A 13,092-nucleotide genomic window follows, 5' to 3' on the forward strand; every position below is an offset into this window, starting at 1 on the left:
AATTTTTAAAGTTGTCAGCGATTTTTAATATATTATTATTTTGATATGATTATAAGTAGGACTGGTAATGATTTAAGTATATCTATAAAATTTCAAGAGCGTCTAAGAATGCGCTGGCATTCCAAATTTCAGTGGAAACAGATCTCAGGAACACATGTTCGTTCATTCATGCATTTGTACCCAAGTTTACTTACAAATCTGTCACTGCAAAAGCAGTGGAGCAGGGTCTGGATCAGGCCAGTTTAGACGTGAACAGCAGTTATGTGTTGCTGTCTTACTTGCTGTATTTGGGCCTAGCATGGTAAGGAATGAGGGAGTGAAAGGTCAATATACATTTTTCCTGCCTAGCAAGTTGTTAAAAATGAGAGTGGGTTTTGGTGGGTTAAAGGAGTTTAGTTTAGTTTAGAAGTCAGCATGGAAACAGGCCCTTCGGCCCACGGAGTCCGCTCCGACCAGCAACTGCCCATTCACACTAGTTCTCTCCTACACACTAGGGACAATTTACAGAAGCCAATTAATCTAAAAAACCTGCACGTCTTTGGGATGTGGGAGGAAACCAGTGCACCTGGACGAAACCCACGCGGTCACAGAAAGAACGTACAAAATCTGTACAGACAGCACCTGAGGTCAGCATTGAACCGGGGTCTCTGGTTCTGTGAGGCAGCAACTCGACCGCTGTGTAGGTCCAACAACGTTCCAGTAGATATTAGGACCCCCAGGCGCAGTTTGATGCACAAATGGACATTAAGTGCTGAAGTAACTTTGTGGGTCAGGCAGTATCACTGGAGAATATGGATAGATCGAGACCCTTCATCAAAGTGATTACAGGGTGGGGATGGGGAGAAGGAAGCTTGGAGAGGCAGCACAAAGTGTAGGTGGATGCAGGCAAGGGCTTTTTTTTGATAGATGGTTGGAACAAGAGATAAAAGCAGAAGGTATGAGACGGGTTTGAAGAGTTGCAAATCGTGAAGCCAGAGGGAGGAGAGTATGGGGAAAAATAGGTGTGAGTCTAAGTGGGACACTGGGGTGGAGAGGGAGGGGGAAGAACAAAGGTGTGGGGAAGAAAGGGGGTTGTGAGGGGAGGAATTAATGAAAGGTTTCCTAAAATAGGAGAAATGAATTGGGTTGGAAGCTACCCAGGTGGAATATGAGGTGGCATAGAAATGGACCTTTGAGAATGCTGAAGGTAGAGAAGATGGTGGATTTGTTTGACGGTGGCTTCACACTGGACATGTAGAAAACTGGAACATGAAGGCTAGGAGGAGTGGAAACTGAGGGCAGGGACTCCCGTCCTGGGTTCTGGAAGTGCAGAGAAAGAATGAATGCAGAGGTTCCATTAGCTTTAGTTTAGTTTATATTTGTGTGGCGTGTGCCCCTAGGTTTTGGTGTTGAATGCTCTGGACACTCTGGGCTGTGGGTCAGAACCGGGCTACAATCGGGTTCTTTATTTTTCATTAAACACAGTTAACTCAACATGCAGTCTCCATGTGTCAGCAGCACAGAATAAGTCCCCAATAGAACAATGGCTGGTAAGAAGCCAAATGTAATTAATATCCTGACAAAATCCCACACACTAATAATAATAATAAGCATAATTAGTAATCATAAGATGATAACTGTAGCAATAATATATTGTATAGTAATATTACAAACCGCACAAAAATAAATCCAATACAATAAACCAAGATTACTAAGAGCGGCACGGTGGTGCAGCGGCAAAGTTGCTGCCTTACAGTGCCAGAGACCTGGGTTCAATCCTGACTATGGGTGCTGTCATTACAGAGTTTGCATGTTCTCCCTGTGGCCACGTGGGTTTTCTCCGGGTGACCAGGTATACTCCCATCTTCCAAATATTTACAGGTTTGTGGGTTAGTTGGCTTTGGTAAGAATTGTAAATTGTTCCCAGTGTGTAGGATAGTGCTAGTGTACAAGGATTGCTGGTCTGAGATGACTCGGTGGGCCAACGGTCCTGTTTCCGCACTGTATCTCCAAACTAAGCTAAACAAAAAATTACATTACTCACAGACGTAACACAAGGCCACCAAAACAGACTGATTATATCCTACCTCATAGCATGCAGAACGTTTCCCCTCTGTTATCAGGCTTCTGAACGGTCCTTCCATAAGTTAAGGTTCTGTCTGATTCACCTCAACCCATTGAGGACATTGGACTTTGTCTGTGGAACTGATGCGCTACAACGCTGAGAACTATATTCTGCAGTCTGTATCTTCCTGTTTGCTCTATCTATTGTACTTGAACTTGATTTGATTGTGTTTATGTATGATATATTTGATCTGTTCGGTTAGCATGCAAAACAAAGCTTTTCTCTGTACCTCAATACACAACAATAATAACCCTAAAATCTTCATATGAACTGTTGACCAATTGTCCTAGAAACAAAGGATAGATCGGCTTTGCAATTTAAAGGCCTATTCTGGTCATCTAAATGCTGTTAGGCAAATCAAAATCTGGGGTAGAATTGTATCCTTGAAGTCTGAAGCATCTGGAAAGTGGCGTGGCCCTGTTAACCCTGTCTGTTTAGTGTTGAGTCCGTGACAAAGATAGAAAGTTCTGTGTCAGAAATCATTAGACACAGTTGCATCTGGATTGAAGTAAAGCAAAGTCCCTGTCTCAATAAACTCAAGATGCTAATGTTTTAAACATGGATGTTTGGCTTGGTTCCCAAAATTCCTCTTCACATTAAAGGACTTTCTACTAATAAGCATGCATTATGTAATATATTTCAAATGACATTCCATTTCTACGGTAGCCATAAATGCTGGAGAAATTCAGCGGGTGAGGCAGCATCTATGGAGCAAAGGAATAGGTGACGTTTCGGGTGGAGACTCCTCAGACTGATGGAGGGGTCACGACCCGAAACATCACCTATTCCTTTGCTCCATAGATGCTGCCTCACCCACTGTTTCTCCAGCATTTTTGGCTACCTTCGATTTTTCCAGCATCTGCAGTTCTTTCTTAAACATTCAATTTCTACGGGCACTGTCTGTGTGGAGTTTGCATGTTCTCCCTGTGACCGTGTGGGTTTCCTCCGAGTGTTCCAGTTTCCACCCACATCCCAAAGATGAGCGGGTTTATCAGTTAATTGGCCTTTGATAAATTGACCCTAGTGTGAAGGGGATTAAGTGAGATAACATAGAACCAGTGTGAATGGGTAAAACAATGGACGGCATGGACCCGGTGGGCTGAAGGGTCTGTTTCCATGCTGTATCTCAAAACTAAACTACACTAATTTGTTTGCACCATTCAAATTCCTTTCCTGTGCCTTCCTATGTTCCCCCTTAAATCTGTTGCAATTGACAGAGGTGAAAAAAGAAGTCTGATTTGGGAAACACCATGGATTTGACTGTCCACCACTCCTTGTTTTCCCTTTTTTCAGTACTGGTGACATCACGTGTTACTCTTTGTCCGTTTAATATGCTTCAGCTGATTGCTTGAAGTTTGAATCCTGCCACATTTAACCACGAGTAGTTTGGGCAGTCTGATGTTCGAGGAAGCAAGTCTCTGGACCAATTGTAAAATGACAGTTGCAGAACCTAGAAACCAGGAACTGCAGATGCTGGAATCTTGAGCTAATTTGTAAACTAATTACTCTTGTAATTTGCTTTAAAAAAAAATGCTGGGCAACTTGTTTTCACTGTTGATTAAGTGGAATGTCAAATCTCATACCACGATCCTACCTACATTCCTTGTTCGTTATTGCAAAGGTATAAAACCACATAACTACAGACCTTGCACAAGAATCATGTTTTTACAGAAGGTTTTTCATTTTGATTTCAGTATTTATTTGTGAAATGGTTGGAGACACAGAATTTTGGTGAAGCATTCAGTCTCAGGATCAAAGTTGCATTGCAGGCTGCAAGATGGAATTCGAATGGTTTATATTCCTCTGATCCTAGATGCTGGACTGCTCTTTTAATACACCGAGAAACATCTGGTGTTATTTAGCAGACAGCTACAGGACAGTAAATTTTCACATAAAATAGATTTGCAGTTTATTTTCTATTGGCATGGGCTGAGATCTTTGACGATGCAGGAACCTGCCTTGAGATGAGAGCCCTGTTGCATGATATAAAACCAGTCTCCATCACAATTATCAGATGATTTTTGATTGTGAATTGCCAAAATAAATTTGTATTATATAACATACAAATCACTTACGTGCGCTGTTACTTTGGAAAAAGGAAGAAAATTCAACAGGATTGATGAAGATTGAAGGCTGAACGTAGGAAATACTGTGAGTTTGACTCTCCGCCACTTTTTGTCTTTCCTTTATTCAGTCCTGTTTTCATGTTTTTTGGTATTTCGAATTTTAGCATTGATTGAAATTTGGTAACAATTTAGTTCTGATCGTTAAACAAAACCCGGACCTGTCACTTCTTCCCTCACTCCTCAAAGGCTGCATTAGTCAGCAAACACTTCCCCCAGCTTGCACCCCACCCCCTCCTGAAGTTGCATGCACATGGAGACAGGCTTCTTGTCGCATTTTAACAGGTTAAAATGGCATCCTGAGAATTCCTGCCTCTGGTTCTGCTTTCATTTACACAGGGCAAGAATTTAGTAGTGCAGGGGGTTTCATGACAGAAAGAGAATTTGCAACAGAAGGCTAGAATAGACAAACACTATTCAAATGGATAAAGAATGTTTTTCATAATTGGCTCCTAGTTAAAGTACTTAATCCTTTATTTTGTTTTAAATCGGGACTTTGATCTGTTCCAATTAAACAGCTTTTCTGTGCAGGAATCCTGAATACCTTCAATGAAGTTCAAAGAATTTTGGCTCCACTTCCACTGAGGATGCCAACAACATCTGAAAGTCCTTTGCAGATATTTACTGCAGGTTCAGTTTAACTTGGAATGAATGACGCATTTGGTAAAATGTAGGAATGCACTGTTTCAATACCAATTGCTTGCCCTTCATCGAGTCCAACAGGATTAATCTTTAATTGACAACTTGCATTCTATGTCAACCTTGGTTTCCTGGACAGGCTCTTGCCTCCAAGTTAGAGGTTCATCCATGCAAGGCCATCTTTTAGACCGACACACATTTTAATGGTGAAGATGCGGCAAAGAGAGCTGCTGCCTCTCAGCGGCAGAGACGCAGTTTCAATCCTAATCCCGGTTATTGACCATGTGGAGTTCACACGTTCTCCTTGTGACGACATTGGTTTCCTCCAAATGCTCCAGTTTCCTCCCACATCCTAAAGACGTGCAGGTGTTTAGATTAATTGGACTCTAGTGCGTAGGGAGTGGATGAGCTAGTGTGACCAGGTGGTCGATGGCCATTGTGGGCTCAGGGGCCGAAGGGCCTCTTCGTGCACTGTATCTCTAAACTAAACTAAACTGACCATTACCTCTTGGTGAAAAAAGGACATAAAGTGCTGGAGTAACTTAGTGGGTCTGGCAGCATCTCTGGAGACCGGTTCCAATCCAAAATGTCACCTACTCATGTGTACGAAGGAACTGGGAATGCCGGTTTACATCGAAGATAGATACAAAATGCTGGAGTAACTGCGCGGGTCAGGCAACATCTCGGGAGAAAAGGAATAGGTAACGTTTTGGTAGAAACTTTTCTTCAGACTGTGAGTCAGGGGGAAGGGAAACGAGAGGTATGAAAAGATTCCGAACAAATTAGAGCGGGCACCGATGACGAAGGAAAAGTGGAGCCCACCACGGCTGTGGAAGAGGCGATAATGAAGGAATATATGGATGTGAACAGTGGGATAGGCAAGACGACTAGGATGGGGGAGTAGCAGAGAGAGGAAATGCAGAAGTCATTTGAAGTTAGAGAAATCAATAATCATACGACTGCTGCCCAAGCGAAATATGAGGTGCTGTTCCTCCAATTTGTGTGTGGCCTATCCATGTTCTCCAGAGATCCTGCCTGACCCGCTGAGTTACTCCAGCACTTTTGTGTAAACCAGCATCTGCAATCCTTGTTTCTATAATATCTCTTGAAAATTGGATGTGGTAAAGATAATCCTTGATATAATTTATCTGTCACTCAGTATGTAATGTTTGTACAATATGAAGATGTTATATAGCATTCAAACAGTCATATCTGTTTATCTGTATTGTTATTAATCAACACTGAAAGATTGGTAGCTTGTTATATGAGCTGGAAATAACTAAGCTTGCCTTTGGGTCCCATTATTGTTGACATAACTAATTTTGCATCGATGTTAGATTTAATTTGGTTTAGTTTGGAGATACAGCGTGGAAACAGGCCCTTCGGCCCACCGAGTCTATGCTGTCCAACGATCACCCATACACTAGTTTTATCTTATCCCATTTTTACACCCTTCACACTTGGGACAGTTTACAGAAGGCAATTCACCTTTGGGATGTGGGAAGAAATCGGAGAACCCAGAGAAAATCCACGCGGTCATAGTGAGAACATGCAAACTTTGTACAGACAGTACCCATAGTCAGGATCGAAGACGAGTCTCTGGCACAGTAAGGCAGCAACTCTACTGCTGCACCACCGTTTAGGCCAAAGATGAAATGACAGAAGGTGTGAGACAAAGGATCGAAAAGTTACGAATTGTGAGACTAGAGGAAGGAATGTAGGTGGAAGGGGAGGGGGACTGGAGAAATAGGTACGAATCCAGATGGGACATAGTAGGTGGAAGAAGGGAAGTGGGTTTGGTAGTTACCTAAAATTGGCGAATCCAAAGTTTATACCATTAGGTTGTAAGCTACTCAAGCGGAAAATTAGGGCCTGTTCATTCACGTTCGTGTGGCCAAACTCTGGCAATGGAGGAGGCCCAAGACAGAAAGATCAGTGTGGGAATGGGAAGAGTAGTTAAAATGGTTAGCGATTGGGAGATCCAGCAGGCCTTGGCGGCCCTGCCGCAAGTGTTTGGCAAAACAGTTGCCCAGTCTACGGTTGGTCTCACTGATGTACAGGAGTACACATATGGACATTTTGGGCCGGCTCACCTTTCACCCAACCAGCATCCACATCCAACACACCATTCTCCGACATTTCTATCTTGACTCCTCTAACTTTCATCAAGTGAAAGGTGTAGCCACAGGTACTTGGACCCTAGCTGTGCCTGCTTTTTTTGTTGCTTGTGTCGAACAGTCCTTCTTCCAAATGTCCACTGGCACCATCCCCGCAACTCTTACTCCAGCATTCTACACCTGTGCAGAACTCATGGTTTCATCAGGTTCACCACTATCGTCCACCCTGCCCTCAAATTCACGGGCTATCTCTGACACACTCTCTGCTCTTTCTTGATTTCTCTGTCTCCATCAAAGGGAACAGGCTAATGACTGCTGAAGAAGGGTCTCGACCCAAAACGTCACCCATTCCTCTCCAGAGGTGCTGCCTGTCCCGCTGAGTTACACCAGCATTTTGTGTCTATCTTCAGGCTAATGACTGATGTCTACTACAAACCTATTGACTCCCACAGTTATCTGGATGACATCTGGGGCGACAGAGTCGCAGCAGTGGAGTTGATGCCTTACAGCGCCAGAGACCTAAATTCGATCCTGACTACGGGTGTTGTCTGAATGGAGTTTGTACGTTCTCCCTGTGACCATGTGGGTTTTCTCCAGGTGCTTTAGTTTCCTTCCACACTCCAAAGACATGCAGGTTTGTAGGTTAATTGGCTTCTGGGGTATAGGATAGCACTAGTCTATGTGTGATCGGCGCAGACACAGTGTACCGAAAGGCCTGTTTCTGAAACTAAAATTAAAACCTCCTCCCACCCTGCCTTTTGCAAAGACGCCATAACCTGCCCTCAACTTATTTGAAATCTCCTTTTTTTAATAAACATAGTTTCTCTCCCTGCTCTCATTGATGGATCTCTTGCCCGTGTCTCCTCTGTGTCCTATAGTTCTGCTCTCTCCCCCCCCCACCCCCCACACGCAACAAGGATAGAGTTCTCCTGATCCTCACATTTCTCCCCTCCAGCGCACCATTCTCTGATATTTCTCATCACCTCAATGTGATCCCATCACCAGTCGCATTATCTAGGGAGCATAGCAGTCCTTCCAAGTCGGTCCTAACCATATCTACTACATCCTGTGTTCCTGATACTGCCTCCTGTACATCGGCAAGACCAAGCCTAGACTTTTCACCAATCACTTGCTGGATCTCCTGGTTGCTGACAATTTCAATTCCTCTTCCCTTTCCCTTTCTGTCCCGGGCCGCCTCTAGTGGCAGAGTGAGTCCACACACAAACTGGAGGAACATCATCTCGTATTTCCATGGGTAGCTTACAGCCCAGCGGTACGAACATTGAATTCTCCAAATTTAGGTAACTATCAACTCTTCTCCACCCTCAACCCCCCTCCCACCCCGCCCCCCATCTCTTACTTTTCTCCCCCTCTATCCCCTCTGCCCCACCTGTACTCACACCCTTCCGCTTACTTTCCTGCCTCTAGCTTCACAATTCGCAACTCTTCAATATTTTTTAATCACACTTTCTGTGTTACTCTCTGGCCTTTGTCCAACCATCTATCTATCAAAATCCCTCCTCACATGCATCTACCTACTACTTGCCAGGCTTTGTCCTCCTCTGCCCCTCTGTCAGTCTGACGAGGGTCCCGACCCAAAACATCACCTATCTGCATTCTCCAGAGATACTGCCTGACCTGCTAGGTTACTGCAGCATTCTGTGTCTTGTTTTGTTTCAATGTTTATTGTTTTGGATTAGTGCTTTGTTTTGGATTTTATTGGGTCCTGCTCTTCCTGCTCTGAAGAGCAGGATCACAAATAGCAGAACCTCAAAAGCAGAACTTCAAGGGCAATTTTAACTAGTGTAAGAAAATATTGTTGGCTAAGCCCGGCTGCTGATTTGTAATCATCCATTTTCAACCCAGGCCTAAGGCTACACTTCCTGATGTTTTTAGTTCATTAATTCAAAAAAGCTTTCCTGAACAAAATCATGAGAGGAATAGATTGGATAAACGCACAGAGTATTTTGCCCAGAGTAGGGGAATAGAGAACCAGAGGACATAGGTTTAAAGTGAGCAGAGCGGAGGGGGAGATTTAATAGGAAGCTGAGGGATAACTTTTTTACACAAAGGGTGGTGGGTGTATCGAACGAGCTGCCTGGAGTCAGTCGGTTTGTAGTAGACGTCAGTCAATAGTCTAACTCCCTGTGATGGAGACAGAGAGATCAAGAAAGGGGAGAGAAGTGTCAGAGAGTGTCCAAGTGAATTTGAGGGCAGGATGGAGGAGTTGAGGCAGGTTGATTATGGGTGCTGTCTGTACGGAGTTTGCACGTTTCCCTGTGACCGCGTGGAAATTAAACCTCCTGTGTGTTTAACTAAGGAATTTTGTTTAATTCACATTAATCTGACAGTCATCATTGGGGAGGATACGAGAGAGAATGTTAAGGGCCTGTCCCACTTAGGTGATTTTTCAGTGGACTGCCAGCGAGTGTCAAGCTTGCAGCACTCGCTGAAAAACCGTGAAGTGGAACGGCGAGTGTCAGAGTGACACACGAACACACACACACACGCGCTCACACTCACACTCACACACTCACTCACACTCACACTCACACTCACACTCGCGCACACACACACACACGGCAGGGGCCAGGGAAAGCGGGGAGCACTGTCTGAAATTCAAATTGAGCAACGCCAAGGTGATACCTGCGATGAACAGGAATGTTAAGATGGCTAGCACAAAGTCCTTTAAAGGAGGGAAGAAGGGGGAAGAAGGAGTGGAGCCACCTTTAAGAAGCTAGACAACTTTTAATAAGCCAGAGATACACAGCTGTAAAGTTTGGCGGACATTTAACATTACCAGTCGGTTTTCCTTGGTTCTGAAAACTCGTGCTTAGGTTTTTTTCCCCCCAATGAGCTAATAAAAATGCCCGGTCAGCAAAGGCAATTAACTAAAACTACCTACGGCTACCTCGACTACCTACAATGACATGGCGACACCACTACCACTGCCACCTATGACCACAAAAGTATAGATTTTCTCCATGGCGAGCAATTTTTGTGATATCTCCATGGCGACTACATTGGAAAATTTGCTGCGACCATACTGAGGTCGCGCCTAGTTCCCAGAATGCGGCAACTTCTCGCAACCATGAAGGAGACTCACCAGAGACCACCAGCGAACATGTGGCGACCATGTGGCGATCATGAGGCGAGCGCAGAGTCTCCTGCACTCGCCTAAAAAGTCGCCTAAGTGGGACAGGCCCTTAAGGTTGTTTTTTTCCAGTAGTTGATTAAAACATGTATCAACGAACTATGATATGTTACATGGAGGAGAAATGGAGAAAGTGCTCGAGTAACTCAGCAGGTCAGGCAGCATTTCTGGAGAACATGGATAGGTGACGTTTTGAGTCGGGACCCTTTTGATGTATTAACCACAGTCTGTAGTTCCTTATTTCTATGTTACATGGAGAGGGTGATTTGCTTTGATGAAGACTTACATGTAGTGACTTGCAAACAGTAATTGGTCTGCGAGATCTCTTTGGAGGAAATGTTAATGTTAGCTAATTGTAGCTTCAAACTTTTTATACAGTTCTGAGCTTCAGTAGATGGACTTAGCAATATAAAATGAGGAGAAGCATTGTTAGGAGAAGCGTTGTTAGGAAAGACAGCCAGAACCCTTTTCCCAAGATGGAAAAATCAAATACTCGAGGGCTTAGTTCAAATATTCAGCGCAGAAGCAGGCCCACTGAGTCCGTGCTGACCAGTGATCCCCATACACTATCTTACACACTAGGGACAATTTACAATCTTTACCAAAGCCAATTAACATGTACGTTTGGAGTGGGAGGAAACCGGAACACCCAGAGAATACCCACGCGGTCATGGGGAGAATGTACAAACTCCGTACAGACAGCCCCCGTAGTCAGGATCGAACCCAGGTCTCTGGCGGCTGATGGCTCATCCTTTAAGTCATAATTTAAAACCAACCACTTTGATGAAACTGCTCAGCTTCAAAGGTTGAGTGTCAGATTTTGTCTGGTAATGACCCTACAATTCAGTTTAGGATACTTTGCTGGAAATGCTATTATTCTTCTCGAATTACAAAATTTTGTAGAATTTGCTTATAGACCAGTGTTTGTTTGTGGAAAACCTGGGGATATCCCAAATCAAGTTCAAGTTCAAGAGAGTTTATTGTCATGTATCCCTGATAGGCCAATGAAATTCTTGCTTTGCTTCAGCACACAGAACATAGTAGGCATTCACTACAAAACAGATCAGTGTGTCCATATACCATTATATAAATATATACACACATGAATAAATAAACTGATTGCATTAAAGTGCAAATAACAGATGATGGGTTATTAATAATCAGAGTTTTGTCCGAGGCAGGTTTAATAGCCTGATGGCTGTGGGGAAGTAGCTATTCCTGAACATAGTTGTTGCAGTCTTCAGGCTCCTGTACCTTCTACCTGAAGGTAGCAGGGAGATGAGTTTGTGGCCAGGATGGTGTGGGTCTTTGATGATACTGCCAGCCTTTTTGAGGCAGCCACTGCGATAAATCCCCTTGATGGAAGTAAGGTCAGAGCCGATGATGGACTGGGCAGTGTTTACTACTTTTTGTATTATTTTCCTCTCCAGGGCACTCAAGTTGCCGAACCAAGCCACGATGCAACCGGAGAGCATGCCAAATGATTGTACATCAGTTTAAAACAAAAAAGCCCCTGACAATGCACAAATTATTCTAATAATTTAGAATTGATTAATTGATTGAAAGACACAGCATCAAAACAGGTCCTTGCTACAGACAGCTGTGGAGGCCAAATCACTGGGTATTTTAAAAGCAGAGATTGACAAGTTCTTGAATAGTAAGGTTGTTAAAGGTTATGGGGTTGAAGGCAGGAGAATGGGGCTGCAATGATAAAACAGCCATGATCGAATGGCAGAGCAAACTCGATGGGCCGAATGGCCTAATTCTGCTCCTATGTTTTATGAACTTTGAGCCACCAAGTCCATGCCAGCCATCGATCATCGTTCACACTGGTTCTATGTTATCCTACATTCACATCTACTCTACACATAGCTGGGGCAATTTAGAGGCCAATTAACCTAAAAACCAGCAAGTTTTGTGGATGTGAGAGGAAACCGGAGAAAACCCACACAGTCACAAAGAGAACGTGCAAACTCGGTACAGACACTACCCGTAGTCAAGATCAAACCCAGCATCACTGAGCCTAATCTTGCAAATTGTTCAACCTCATGTGAGTAAATAAACTAAAAAAGGAGCATGGCCCCTTGTCGCTGTTCTCTGATGTTATAGTCATGGAGTCATACAGCATGGCAACTTTCCCTTTGGCCCTATGTGCCCATGCCAACCAAGGTGTCCCACCTACACTTGTCCCACCTGCCCATGGTTGGCCCATATCCCTCTAAGTCATGTACCTGTTCAAATGTATTTTAAATACCGTTATAGTGTCTGCCTCGACTACTTCCTCTGGCAGATCATTCCATATATTCACCACCCTGTGTGAAAGGTTCTCTGTTCAACATTATTTACCTGAACCTTATTGCTTTGGAGAGATTTATTATAAATGGTGACATATTGGGTGCATAACATAGTAGGATCTGAAGCCACCTGTTTAATTATTTTCCCTCACTTTATTCGGCTACAAATCGTTTTCTTGATTTTAATGATTTCCAGCTGTAAGCTGCTGCAAACATTCAGCTGGCAATTGGCTTGTGCGTGGAATGAGTGCAGTTATGCTTTGTTCTAATGTTCCTATCTCCTCTCCAAAGTATTTTGATTTCCTGTCAAATAACAGTAGCTACATTGCGTAAGGAAGCTGGAATTTAACAGTGGTTCTGTTTTAGCTATTTTATTAAGGTCACTACCTCATGCAACAAAATACATCATATATATTTTCCTTCTGCCCTCAAAGCCGATGGATTTTCAATTAGATTATTATTTCTAAATCTCCAGTGAGGTGTGGCGCATACAGTAGTAATTAGGTTGATTCCTTAATTTTAAACTCAATCTAAATAAACTTTATCCGCTCAAACAAAGAAAAGCAATCAATTCATGTTCAGAAAAAAATTGCGACTGATTACCTTTAAAATTTAAATCTACTGAGGGTAAAAGCTTTGTCCATGCACGTTCCTGTATCCT

The 13,092-nt window shown here is 43.4% G+C and overlaps 1 protein-coding gene across 9 annotated transcripts in view; it reads left to right on the plus strand.

Moving 5' to 3' along the window:
• The window catches only part of LOC129698790 (myosin light chain kinase, smooth muscle-like), a 258,392-nt gene that overhangs the window by 33,213 nt on the left and 212,087 nt on the right, over positions 1–13,092 (plus strand). For 4 of the 9 annotated variants that reach the window (XM_055638067.1, XM_055638065.1, XM_055638072.1 and 1 more), the window contains one exon: positions 4,203–4,255. The exons of the other annotated variants lie outside the window; for them this stretch is intronic. The gene's annotated coding sequence lies outside the window, so the exon portion shown is untranslated. The remainder of the gene's footprint in view (positions 1–4,202; positions 4,256–13,092) is intronic. 9 annotated transcript variants of the gene reach the window in all.

Source organism: Leucoraja erinacea, chromosome 7, assembly GCF_028641065.1.
Source record: "Leucoraja erinacea ecotype New England chromosome 7, Leri_hhj_1, whole genome shotgun sequence".
In the NCBI taxonomy this organism is placed as follows: domain Eukaryota; kingdom Metazoa; phylum Chordata; class Chondrichthyes; order Rajiformes; family Rajidae; genus Leucoraja; species Leucoraja erinaceus.